This window comes from Fukomys damarensis, unplaced genomic scaffold, assembly GCF_012274545.1.
Source record: "Fukomys damarensis isolate Sample0158 unplaced genomic scaffold, DMR_v1.0_HiC HiC_scaffold_3, whole genome shotgun sequence".
Taxonomy (NCBI): domain Eukaryota; kingdom Metazoa; phylum Chordata; class Mammalia; order Rodentia; family Bathyergidae; genus Fukomys; species Fukomys damarensis.
In genome coordinates, this window is record NW_022900915.1 from 34,687,922 (window position 1) to 34,701,347 (window position 13,426).

The following is a 13,426-nucleotide window of genomic DNA, read 5'->3' on the forward strand; positions in this document are numbered from 1 at the left end:
TATCTGTACAATTCTGAAAGTAGGATGGCTCTTATTGATAAACAATAAACACAGCAGAAGATATAATTATTAATCTACTATCTCGGACGTGCAAGAAATGTGACATTTTTTATTTCTTTGAGCCAACTACAGTCCATCCCCAAGCCATCTTGAGGTCCAGAAGTCCAGTTCCAGAATTTGGGCTCTCCCGACGCTGTGCAAAGACCCCAGGGACTTAACACAGATGCGCTGTGGGCTTCCTTGCCCTCGATGAGAACCGAGGTGCGCCTTTGAGCCATCCATTCTCCCTGTTGGCGTGTTCATTTCTGTTCAGGGCTTTGCTGCTTTGCTTTTGTGCCAAGCCCTGAGCTCTGTGTCTGAGTCCTATAAGCCCCCCAAAGCCCTTCCTGGTTGGGTCCCTGCTCCTGGCCAGCTCCTGTAAGTGTGTTGCCTGCTGTGACCCGAAGGGCCACTTGCCTCTGCTTTCTTAGTCTTTCTTTTCATTCTTCCCTTCATTCTGCTTTCTTAATCTTTGTATTCTGCTTTGGAGTCTCTGATATTTTTTGGACCTGTAATTCGTTGTCATTTATTAATTTTGGAGAACTCTTAGCTGTTATGTCTTTAAATATTTTTGCCCTTTCTTTCTGGAATCCCAATTACTTACAGGTGTGCTAGACTGATATTATCTGAAAGTGCTCAGATGCTCTGTTCTGTTTTACTCTCCTTTTTTTGGCCTTGTGTTTTAGTTTGGGTCTTATCTATTGGCCTTTCTTCAAGCTTACTGATTATTTCCTCTGTTGAGCCATTTGCCGATATACCTTTTGAAAATACTCTTCATGTCGGGGGCCAGGTAATTTCTCCCCTAGCAATTTTTTTGGTGGTACCATGAATTGAATCCAAGGCCTTCTCTCTGAGCCACATCCCTAGCTTTTTTTTTTTTTTTTTTTTTTGTGAGAAAGAGACTTGCTAAATCACTAAGTTGCCCAAGCTAGAATTGAACATGCAATCCTCTTGCCAGAGGGCTAGGATCACAGGCTTGTGTCATTATACCTGGCTCTTCTAGCATTTCTAATAGGCTTTAAAAAATAATTTCTATCCCTCTGCTAAAATTATTCATAAATATTGTTTACATTTTCCATTAGATAATTTAATATAACAATGATGCTATTTTAAAGTCTTATCTAGTAATTTCAACATTTGAGTCTTCTCTAGGTCTGACGCTGTCGATAACTTTACCTCTTGACTGTGAGCTTTCCTTTTTTCTTTCCTTTTTTTTGGTCCTTCCCTTCCCTTCCGTTCCCCGCCCTCCCTCTTCTCCCCTCCCTCCCCCCTTTCGTTCCCCTCCCTCTCTCTCTCTGCCTTCTTTCCTGTTGAATGTTAATATGGTACACAGGAAAACACACAATGAAGTAGAGAGTACTGATACACAGAAGTAAGGCTGTGCCTCTTCTCTGATCAGGACATTAATATGGGAGGTTTAATAATTCAGCAGTAGAGTTACATTCAGTTTCTGCTGCTGCTTTAGACATCTTCAGCACAAATAAGCTTTCAGTTCCTCCCACAATAGGCTTCTGCCACCTGGCTTTTACAGTGGAGCCTTGAGTCTGAAGAGTTTAAATTAGTGTTCCTACTCTTTGAGGCTGAAGTTTCCATATGGCAGCTACACTCATTGGATTTAGTGTGTTAAATTACTCTTCTATGCATTGACACTGATTCTTCTTCAGTGTGAAATAGGAAGAAAAGGGCTAAAGATGTAGGGAAAATGGGAAGGGTAGGGGAAAGGTAATAAGGGAAAAGAAAAAAATAGGAGAAAATGAAAAAATGTAAATAAAGTGTTTGTGAATGGGGAGGGGAGGAGGGGTGAAGGGAGGGCAGGGACAAGGGGAGAAAAGGAGAACCAAGACCTGTCATGTAGAGGTACAAGACCCCAATAATGAATGTAACTGTACTATATGCCTAGAATGTACCAATAAACTCAATTTTAAAAAAGAAACTGATTCTTCTTAATCCATCTTAAAATAAATAAAATTTACAAATGCAAGAATTCAGCTTTTTTTCTGTTTAACTATTAGATTGGTTATAGTCGGCTAAATATTTCAGGTGACACACAGTTTGTTTCTATGTTTTAGGCCTTTCTATGACATCCTTTGCTATCCTCTATTTTACTGGGAATACTAAAATTGATCCTAAAATTTGATAGTTCCCAATAAGAAAATGTGGTTGAGGACAGGTTATTTGTAGAAAATTTTATCCACAGCTCAATTCCCAGATGAGATACACTATTGCAGCACCCTGAAGATGGCCACAGAGTCTTTGATACTCTTCGTAACGAGCAATATGTCTGTTTCTCCTAGTGTTGGATCTGTGATTGCGTGGGTCAGCAGGACGCAACGGAAGTGATGGGGGTCTGTGCCTTAAAGACTGACTGGGTCCACTTCCTGCCTCTTGAGCACTTACCTTCGGGGCGCTGTCCTACTATGTAAGAATTATGGCTCTCCTGAGACTGCCCTGCTGCCACATGCAGAAAGGACAAGGAGAGACCCTAAGCTGGCCAGTCCCCCTCAACCTCCAGCCCCAAGTCTGTGCATGTGGCAGCCAGGTCAGCCCGGCTTCCAGGGAAATGTCACCAAGTGACTCCAACGCACGTCTGAAGCAGGGCTGCCCAGTGCTGCTGAGAGCCCTGCTGTGATTGCTGGCCCGTGGAATCGTGAAAAATAATAAAATGATGTCGCAAAGTTTTGTGATAGTTTTCTGTAAAACAATAGACAACCAGAACTTTAATCTTAAAAATTAATGTAAGGTAAACTTCTTCAAAACTGCTTATTTATGGTCTGGTAAAGTTAATTTCTTTTAAAATCTAGAGGCCTGCAACTTGAGTGACACGGATAAGTTTAATATTAGGCATGTGTATTTCAAATTATTGAAGAAAATGTATTTCTTTGCTTATATTAAGAATAACTGAAGACTTTAAAAAATGTTCTTTGATCTCTTTAGGAAAATAAACTGGATTTTCAATATAGTATTTCATTAAACTTTCAATGAAATTAAATGCAACAATATCACAAATACAGATCTTTAAATTCTATAACTTATTTGAGTAAAAGTTATATAATATATAACCGGGGATTTAAAAGGGAGAATATGAATAAAAATGTTTCCTTTTTTACTGAAAATACTTTGGAATCAAAGAGGATAATTTATTCTTTTCAGATGATCATTTTTGTATAGTTAAAATATCCAGACATGGAGAGAACATAATTCTCCCTAGGTCTCCTCCTGGAACAGAGATATACTGTATTAAAGATCAATTGATGTTATATGTTTTTCTGAGTGGTTGTAAATTAAAATTAGTTAAAAAATGTGAAGACTTCATAAAATAGAGTAGCTTTTTCATGTGGAATTGAAATTTCTCTCTAGCCTTCATTTGAAAAATTATTCTAAGGCACATAGGAGGTAATGAAGAGCTGCTTTTATAATAAGCATCCTCTCTTTTCATTTTCTGATGTCTTCTGTCAATTGAAAAGAACCTCCCCGCCCCACAAGTGGCGCTTCTTATCACACAAATGTGATTCCAGAGAGCACTTCTCTGTCTTAATCACTGAAATTATTTGGTTATCAAAGCCATACACAGTTCATGATTTGACTTTCATCCTTTTCAGACTTATCCATGATATTGCTCTGGCCTTGAAAACATTAAAATGGCCTTTGTTTGATATTCCACATATAATTTCAGAAAGATGTGTTCATTTTCAGAATTGAGACCGAGTGTTTGTGTGATAGAAGCCTCTTAGCAAAGCCTGGGAATAGAACCATATTTTCTAAGGGGGAGGGTGGGTGGAGTAATAGTAAAATGGATGAAGATGTGTGTGCATATGTGTGTATGTAGGTGTGTGTATATGTGTGTATCCATGTGTATATGTGTGTGTGTAGACATATGTATGTGAATGTGTACGCATATACAGACTTATTGCTTTGTGTGTGTGTGTGTGTGTGTGTGTGTGTGTGTGTGTGTGTGTGTGAGTACTCCCAGCTCCCTTCCCTATATTGGATGAAAAACATTCTTTGAAACAGAATATTCTAAAAGAAGTCTTGAAATCCTCTCTTAAGAGAATTATGCTAAATTTGGTAGTTTGGAAAATAATTTCTTCAAATCAGCTGTTCCTAATAAAGCAGCGACCAGACACGTGTTCTGTGACAAATCAGACTTGCTTTGGCAATGGGAATTATACGACCTGGTTCGGAAGTAGCTGAACAGTAAGACACGGGATGCCACCTGCCCTCTGTTAACCTACCCCTTCTGGGTGAGGGTATTTTTCTAATTGTGTGTTTTCAAAATAGAGATTAAGTTACTTAGTGATAAGTGTGTCCAGGATTCCATGCGGCTTTCTGACATCACCAAAAGGGAATGGTTTTTGTGCAGTTTCTGTAAATGGCTTCTGCAGCAGGAGTTACTGGATGTATTTTATTCTTTTCTTGTTCTGGGTGTTGTGAAGATGCTGGAGGTGCCAGAGCAGGGGTCCTGATGACAAGGGCGTGGGTACCTCTGGATTGGGGCTATAGGAAACCCTGACTGTCATGGCACAGTGTCCTAAAGTAGCGTGGTTTTAAGAGAGAATGTGTTTTTCACAAACATCTGCCACACCGGCAGTCCAGATTCTCCCATGAGACACACCCTTCTAGAGGTTGTCACAATGTCCTTGCCACTTGACAGATCCTGAGCAATATGAGAAAGCACCAAGGTTTCACATAGCCCCAATTCATTACCATTACAATGTCAACTTAGAGCATACAATGGATAGACACTATAGAGAGATACTGCACACAAAACTAAAATCATTGATTGATTGACAAGAAAAATTAAATCTCTTCTTGATCTCTTTCAGGATTTTTATCATAATATTCCTGCTCACAGAAGGCTCTGATATTGGTGTGTGCAATCTTTCGTCATCACACATCTTTAAGGTTCCAATGTTCGCCTCCAGGAAAGCTCTGATGGCGGTGGTACCCCTGTCTCAGAAATCCTTAGAAGTGGCTTTGCTGGACAAACCTCACCTGACGTTGGTAAAACCTTTGACTCCTAACCAATATGGCCACTTCTACTTTTGCCCCTGTCTGTTCCCTTCCTGGCAACCCGGTGTGATGAGGCAGGGCAGCTGTGGTCAAGCAGTCAGATGCCGCTGCCTCTCCAGTCCGCGCTGTCAGGAGTGTGCTCCAGGGACCAGCAGCGCTGAAGAATCCAGCAGGTCATCCTCACTGACCTAGAAAACCAAAGAGGTTCTGGCTCTTGCCTGTGGCTCGCGGTGGCACAAGGTTCTGTTCAGCTCCACGAAAGCATTCAGCAGTCGGAGACTCACAGAATGGCCTCCTTAGTGTCATCATTGTGCAGAAAGAGCGATCTGTGTCCTTAAACTACGTATTCATGACCCCAGAAACCGCAACTGCCATTTCCCCTTTTTGCTCTTTGGTGCCATGGCTGAAATACTGTGATTCTGATTTGGAAAACACACAACTCACTCAGAATTATTTTCTAAGTGATCAAGTGAAGCAAACGGCACACACAGCCCGCAGGACCTGCACCAGCCACGTGTGGCTTCCTACTTCTTGTTTGCAGTTTCTCACTTTGGTAAAAAAACAAAAAACAAAAAACAAAAACTAAGAGATGTGGACAGAGGTTAATTTCCTCACCTTGAAGCTGAGCTCTAATCGAGCCTACAGTTCTTCAGAGAGCTCACATTTGCTGGAGACGTTTTAATGTTTTAATGAAGGGACAGGGAAATTATCACTCACTGATTTGTGTTTTTAAATTTGGAGTTTCTAAATTAAGACTACTTAACGACACAGGCATGCCCATTTCCAGGACTGGATCTGCAGCTCCTACACTTGCTGTGGTAACCTTGAGGGCTTCCTGGGAGGTAATTATCATGCTGGGATGAGCTAATCTCCCATGGCAGAATACACCTGCCTCATTCTGCTAACAAATAGGCCCCTGCCTCCTCAAGACTGCCGGAGCTGACTTATTACATCTCTCCCCTCAGCAGAAAGACTCATATCATCACTGGGCCAAAGGTGAATCGCCTAGAGACAAAGTTGGAATGAATTTTTTGCGGTCCCATTTCACCAGACATTCAAAACACTTCATTCTGAAGTGCAGAGACCTTTAACTCTGTCATATATTTATATATGCTTATAAGGCAAGGGAAGGATCTTTCTGAAGATTTGCTCAGAATGAATGGATCGAAAGAGTTTTCCAGAAGAAACCGTGTACCTTTCAGACCTTTGTTCCTCAATATTATCACTCAGAGGGAAGACAAATACTATGTCTGGCTTTTTAACTTTTTTGCCTTTTGGACTTAGATGCAATCATCCCATGGTAATCAATCAGTAGAGAATTTAAAGCCCAAACATAATACAGAGCTGGGGTAAGGGTGCTCGCCAAGCAAATGTCCCTTTAATCCTTTAAAAAAAAGAGACTTTTTAGCTGATGCCTCCTTTCCATATAAAATGTGGCTTTTAAAAAATAGTTTTTCTTATTCCCTACAGCAAAAGAGGCTAATATTCATTTAAAACCCAATAACAATTAAAACCCCCAATAACAATTAAAACCTACAATGAACAACTGCTCTAGCTTTGTTTATTGCATGCATAAATAATCATACTTCAATGAACATGTTGGTATCTATGATCTCTTCCCCGATTAAGGTTGCCTCGAGACTGCTTGCTTTGGCTACTGTAAATGTGACATGAATTACGCTCAGGAAAATGTGTCTAACATGCTGGGTTTGAAGTAAATTATTTTCTTCTAATATACCTACACAACTGTCACAAGGAATTACACTGCAGATTTAGTGATGTTAAGTGTCAATTGTAATTTGGTGACAGCCATTTTATTGGCTATGCACACTGCTCTGCTAGGACTGCTTCTCAGTATGGAGGCCACCGTATCATTAAAAACCAGTGATCCTTCACTGATGACATAATTTGACTGGCAGAGAGAGGAGCAGAGAAGGGCTTGCTTCCACCTGCACAGAATCTGCTCTATGTCAGAGATGAATTTGCCTTCAAATTAGAAACAGCACTGCCGATGAGGGGCTGTGATTCTGCTTGATTCTTTTGAGGCGTTTTTCTGGCATGGTGACTGAGCCGCTGATAGAAGTCTCCTTTAATATGTCAAACATATATATTGTGCAGCCTGTAAACATTTCAAATATTTTTAGTCATAGCTTACAGCGAGTTATCTGTGAATCAGGATCAGCTACATCAAGCCACATGCATTTCTGCACATCCATCCATCCATCCATTCTTTTGTCTAGAACTCTGTAGTGGCATGCGTTCCAGGAATGAAATTTATGTGATAAAAGGGTAAATCATTCTCCCTCAAAAGACCATCCCAACCATACAAACACACACAGGAAAATCCCCAGCAGTGAGCAGCCAAGGGTTAACATAAGCCCAGTGTTTCACCAGCTAGGATAAATCACCAGAGCTATGTAAGAATTTACAGTAAGAACAGAACTATAATCATCCATTCTGAAAATTTTATAAACTGACAATTCAAGTTATGTGTTTTATGCTAATATACATTGTGGTAGGTTCTAATAAACTGTGACTCACTCATAAATAGTAGAAGAGCTGACGGCACTTGCACGTGAGCACAAACAGACTCTCACACACTCTCCACTTATGCAGGAAGTGAAATAGATCCCAAGACTTGCTTAGTGAATTTAAATCCATATAGCTGCATTCCACTTGCAGTGCTTAAATTAAATTTTTTGCTGCAAGGCACTGTAAGGAACAAAGCAAAGTACCTTAAAAGAAAGTGTATCACTTGTAATTTAGCTCATTTCACACCTATTTGACAGCTTCTCTTAGCGAATTGGTTTCATTGAAAATGCTGATGGTGTTCACCTATTATAGTCCTGCCCTTCTGTGTGAAGACCATGCCTGTAGACATACGTCATTAGCGTCCAAAGTGGAAAGACAACTTTTTCCCTACTCATATGACTGACAGTTGCCACTATTTCCCCCTCTCAGACAGCTTTATTTATTTATTTATTATGAAAAGAAACTTTTCCGAACAATAAATAGCATGAATTATTCAGTCAATTTCAGTCCAGCCACATATATCATTTTCAGCAGACAAGCTACTTATGACAAATGCTTTGCTAAGGGAAATATACAATGGAAGGTTTAACCAGAAGCTCCAAACATTTCAGGATTTCCCATTTTTATTCTTGGCCAGAAACTCTCTTTCTCCATATACAGAAGCTCTGAACGATGTTTTTTTTTCCCCCACCGTGAGAATAGTGTGATCATTTTTATCCATGGCAGGGAGGAGAGTGTTAATAAAAGTGCACTTTTATTTTAAAAATTTCAAATGGGGGTTGGCAAATTTACATTCTTGACAGTATATTTCAGGGCCAACTGTGGATATTTAGTAGTTTTTCACATGGTGAGCCATGAACCAGACGCTGACCAGTCAGTGTCCACACCCACCCTGACCAAAGGAGAAGCGAACAGAATTTGGAATCCAGTCTGGCTGGCCAGATCAGGCAACGGTGGCTCTTTTTTCCACCTTGTCATTGATTCCTAAGGCTTCTGAGACTTAAGTTTTTTCTTTTGTTTATCTGAAGCTTCCTCCTTACTGCCTTGTTAATATAAATTAGATCAATAAAATGCTTGATTACAGTATGGTAGGCTAATATATGCCCATAAAAGTCTTTTTTTTTTTTTTTTGGTAAGTTTCAACTAATGGTGATTTTTTTTTTCCAGTAAGAAGACTGAAATCTTAATTTTCTTAATATTTTAATTCTCAATGCATTCCTTTAATTAATTCCCTCACATATTTAGAATTACTTTGAAAGTTTCCATTCTGTTAGAGCAGTTAGTGAAGCATTTGTTTTTCTGGAGAGCAGAAAGCTTGTCACCAAGAAATCCAACCATTTCTTTAGTGAAAATAGTCATGGTTGAGCAAAGAATAGCCAGTCTTCTCATTCGGGTTTGGTCAGGAAGCAGACTATTCTCTCTACAGCTAAATTACCAGCAGCATCAGGGGAAGGGAGAAATAAGTAAGTTCAGAGTGACAAGTGTATCACTGTATCTGTGACAAGGGACACAGGGATTGTGGTATGGGAGGTAAAAGCAGGGAAAATATGATGAAAAATTTGTCTCTCCCCTCCCCTCTCCCCTCCCCTCCTCTTGCTGTGGAAAATCTCTGCAGCCCAGTGACCCTAGGCTTCAGAGAAGCTAGGAGGCGAGGAAAGACCTGCAGCGCAGGACGATTTCCCTCTGGACCTGTTTTCTGCAGTGTTTCCTGGACTCAGCCTTACTTACCTTACAAGCTCTGAGTGAATTGTGGCCCCAGCAGCCGTGGCGGTGGCCACATGACACAGTATTCCTTTCTGATATACATGTGGCATTCTGCCATAAAAAGGTACAGCACACGAACCTCCTGAGGAACATACATCAAGTTTATTTTCTGACTAGTAAATGAATAAATTTTTCGGGCTCAATTGGGAATGAAAGGAAAATAACCTACCTTTGGAGCTATCCCAAGATCTGATTCCTTTGGAGCATTTCATGTAATTTAACAACAGCCCAGTCATCAGAGAATTCCAGTGTAAGTATATCGCCAAGTATAAACCTCGCCGAAGAGGGAACTCTGAACCGACCCAGGCTCAGGTAGAAGCAGGTAACCTTAAACAATACTGCAGGAGAGAATTCTGCTCAGGGAGATGCCAGTAAAATTCCAAGGGTCCAATTGGAGATAGACTCATTGAGGTTCCCAAGGTTTTAGGACATGATATTAGAATGAACCTAGGTGTTTTTCTGGTTGTAATTAGTGTCTGGTCCAGGGTTTATGTCCACTTAATTTTATTGGTCAAGTATTTTATCAGTGCTCTGGTCAGAATCTTTAGTAGCTTTGAGAAGATATTGAATAGGTCTAGTGCAAGAAGGAGGACCTTACACTACAGAGATTACAGAAATTTTCAACAAAAAGTGCAGTCAATGTAGAATTTTATGACATTTTCAGTGAGCAACTATCATTCTGGAGTTAATTTCTCTTAGACCAAGTTATTATTATTTGTAACAAAGGAAAACCTACCATGTCCTCTTTTATCCAAAATGGTTCCAGTTTGTGTGTATTAAGCAGGTTTCATTATTAAGAATACTCCCTTCATTCTCAAAAGTATCCTGATTTGGAAGAAAAATTAGTCAGTTTAACCATAGAGTTCATAGATTTGTATAAATATGGAAATCTGGCACCTTTTGATTTGGTCTTCAAATTTGGTTTATTAAAGGTATGCAGAGACAGACATGCCTAGATGATAATATGCTTACATCCTGTATTTTCCTCCAACTATTGTTATCGTGTGTTTTGTCTTTCTGTCCTAGACCTTTTCAGAAGGCATTTTGAAATGTTTTCAGATAAACTATCTAGGACTCCAAATACAATTTAGATTTTTCTCCTTTGAAGTTGTAATACTTAGGAAAAAAGCTGGCTTTCACGTGGCTTGCTTAAATTAGGGAGTTGGGAATGGAATCAAATTTAACTTTACTTCATAGTGAGAATTATCTTGGGTAGAATATCAGAAGAGATGCTAGTCTTCTGAGAGCAATCCACAATGAATTGTAAGTGGGATATGACCAATAGATTCCATTTTTGTATGACATGAGAGAATTCCTGATTCTGCCAACATTAAAAGAAACTGTAATGAGTTAACTTAAGGAATATCATGATTTAAAAATATTTGTAAACATGGACACTACTTATTGTAAAATATTTCAGCCAGATTTTTCATAGAATTGGAAATTTCAGTTCATCATATTACTCATGTTAATTTAGAAGTTAAAATTATACTTCATTGCTCGACAGATTTTTGTGATTAAACACATACTGGTTAATGTGAGATTGCTGTGAATAATGAATTTTTGTATTTTTCTTTGCAAAACATGCGCTAAATCAATTACTTTAAAAATGTATACCGGAAATGATATACTCAAAGTCTTCAGGAAAACAGGGACTGTAGAGTACTGGTATGTTTTGCTAGGAATAGTATCTTCTATTTTGATTCACTCATTTTTCACAAAAATCTAAATTGTTAATTGAGGAAACACCTGTTTTACCTGATTTTCTGAAGTGCACTGGATGGATATTGGATTCCTTGTATGGTAAGACTCTTATTAAAACAAGGATCTCATGATACGGGCTGCAGTGGCTGAATTATTGCATCCGAGAGAATATTATACTAAAATTTCACTGCCTCATGATCCTCGGGGGCTTTGCTATAGAATTACCTGTAAATGGAACCATTTTATAAAAACATCCTTCTGATGCTTCAGAATTTCACAGATGTGAATGAGAAGAGAGGTTTTGTTATAGATAAGCAATAGTTTTGGAGAAGAAAAAATATTAGAAATGAATAATGATTTCTTGGAGTGAAAAAGAAAATAAATGAGAGGTGGCATAGTTTTTTTTGTTTGTTTGTTTAAACAATGAATCAACCACCTGGAAAAGCTAAATAATACAAATGACCAAACTGTGTGCCACCATTGTCTTGGACTATTCGGTACCTTATCCTCCTTTCCCAGTCACTGGCTTTTAGGCCCCATATGACCTGGGCCAGACCAACAAGAGCCCTTTGAACATGACACCAGAGACACTTTCTCTGAGAAAGTGTACATCTCATTCACAGATTAACACATCATACCACCTGAAGGGAAGCCAACTTTAGAATGGTCTGTTGGATATTATTCAAACATGATAACTAGTAGGTTTGCTCTGCAAATTAAATTAGAAGATGGGTCATTGTGAAACTTATGATAGCTTAAAAATATGAGATTTTGGTCAGTGAAAAGGTAAGCAAATGAGGGGAGGATGAAGGAAGGTTTTATAACTCAAGCAAAGTACTTATTCTGACAGAAACTCAATATTTCTTTCCTTTCTCCAGTGCTGCTCAATGTCCATTTTATGGTTGTATCTCTACCTTTCAGTTTGAGATTTGAATTGGTCTCCTTTTAGCTTTCATGTCCTAGGGCCTGGGAATTCCTTATGTATCTATCAAGGAATATGGGAAAACCCTATTTTCATGCTTCACACATCACTGTGGCTGATGGGTGAACAGTACTCTTCTATCCCACGTCATTAGATAGAACATTTTTGCTTAATCACAGAGTAGCTGCACATTCCAATCATTCTTTGGCTAAGTACAAATTTCCTTTGAGGAAAACCAGAATCAGGGGCTCAAGATGTCACAGCTTTGATAGTCCCAAAATGAGCAGAACAGTATTTCCATTTGGCATGATTTTCCACAGCTTTGCTGCGTTCTCAATGAGAGGTGGAGTCTGTGTCTCTTCTTCTTGGAGCTGGGTGGGTCCTTGTGACTGTTTTGAATAATCAAGTATGGCAAAGTGATGCTATGAAATTTCTAAGGCTGAGCCAAAAGGAGAGAGGTAGTTTTGCCTGTCTCCTTGTTAGTGAGTGCTCATTACTGGAACCCAGCTGTGGTGCTGTGAGGAGGCACCAGACTGCTGGTCTGAAAGAACTCTGTCTTCTAAGTAGATTATCATCCTCCGCTGGGTGGTTCCTCCTTATGCCGAGTGGAGCCCAAATGAGCTTTCCCGGCCGAGTCCTGTCCAAAGTGCAGATTTGTGAGCAAAAACCAGTGGCTGTTAGTCACGTCACTGTTTTGGGTGGTTTGTTATGCTGCAATAGATGTTAATCGCCACTACTACATTTATAGAGGAGGAAATGGAAGCACCACAGTGGAATGACTTGTCTAGGTCGCCTTGATGAGGTGATAAGCAATGATGGCGTATTCTAGCTCTTCCCTCAAAGCAGAGGCTCTTGCAGAAGATGTAAGAGTTTATCTTTCACAACTCAGGGTATGGTGGCAAATGGCACAGGCTCTGGAAACAAAGCCCTGGAATTTGAGGGTTCAAATAGTGCAGCGTACTGCTGTCAGAACCCAGTCAGGGTACTGCCGTTAGCAAAATCGACAGAAGTCTTTTCCCAGGGCACCGGGGACAATAATATGCCCTTAGCATCTGCTATGTATGAATGTTTACCCTCTTCAAAACTCATGCTTAAATTGAAGTGGTATTGGGAATATTAAGCAGTAGGATCTTTAAGAGATGGTTGGACCATAAGGGCTTTGCCACTATTAAAGGTAGGCGTTGTGCCACTTTTAAAGGTCCAGTTTGGTGCCTTCTTGACTCTTCATATTTTACCAGGTAAGGACACAGTAAACGGTGCCTTGATCTCAGACTTTCTAGCCTCCAGAACTGTACAAAATAAATTTCTGTCACCAACTCCCAGATATTCTGTTATAGCGGCACAACTTGGAAGAACATAGCATATAAAACACTTAGTATGGTGCCTTGTACATAACTGAATGTGTTGCAAAGTGAAGTCAACAGCTAGACCTCAGCTACCAGGTCTATCAAACTT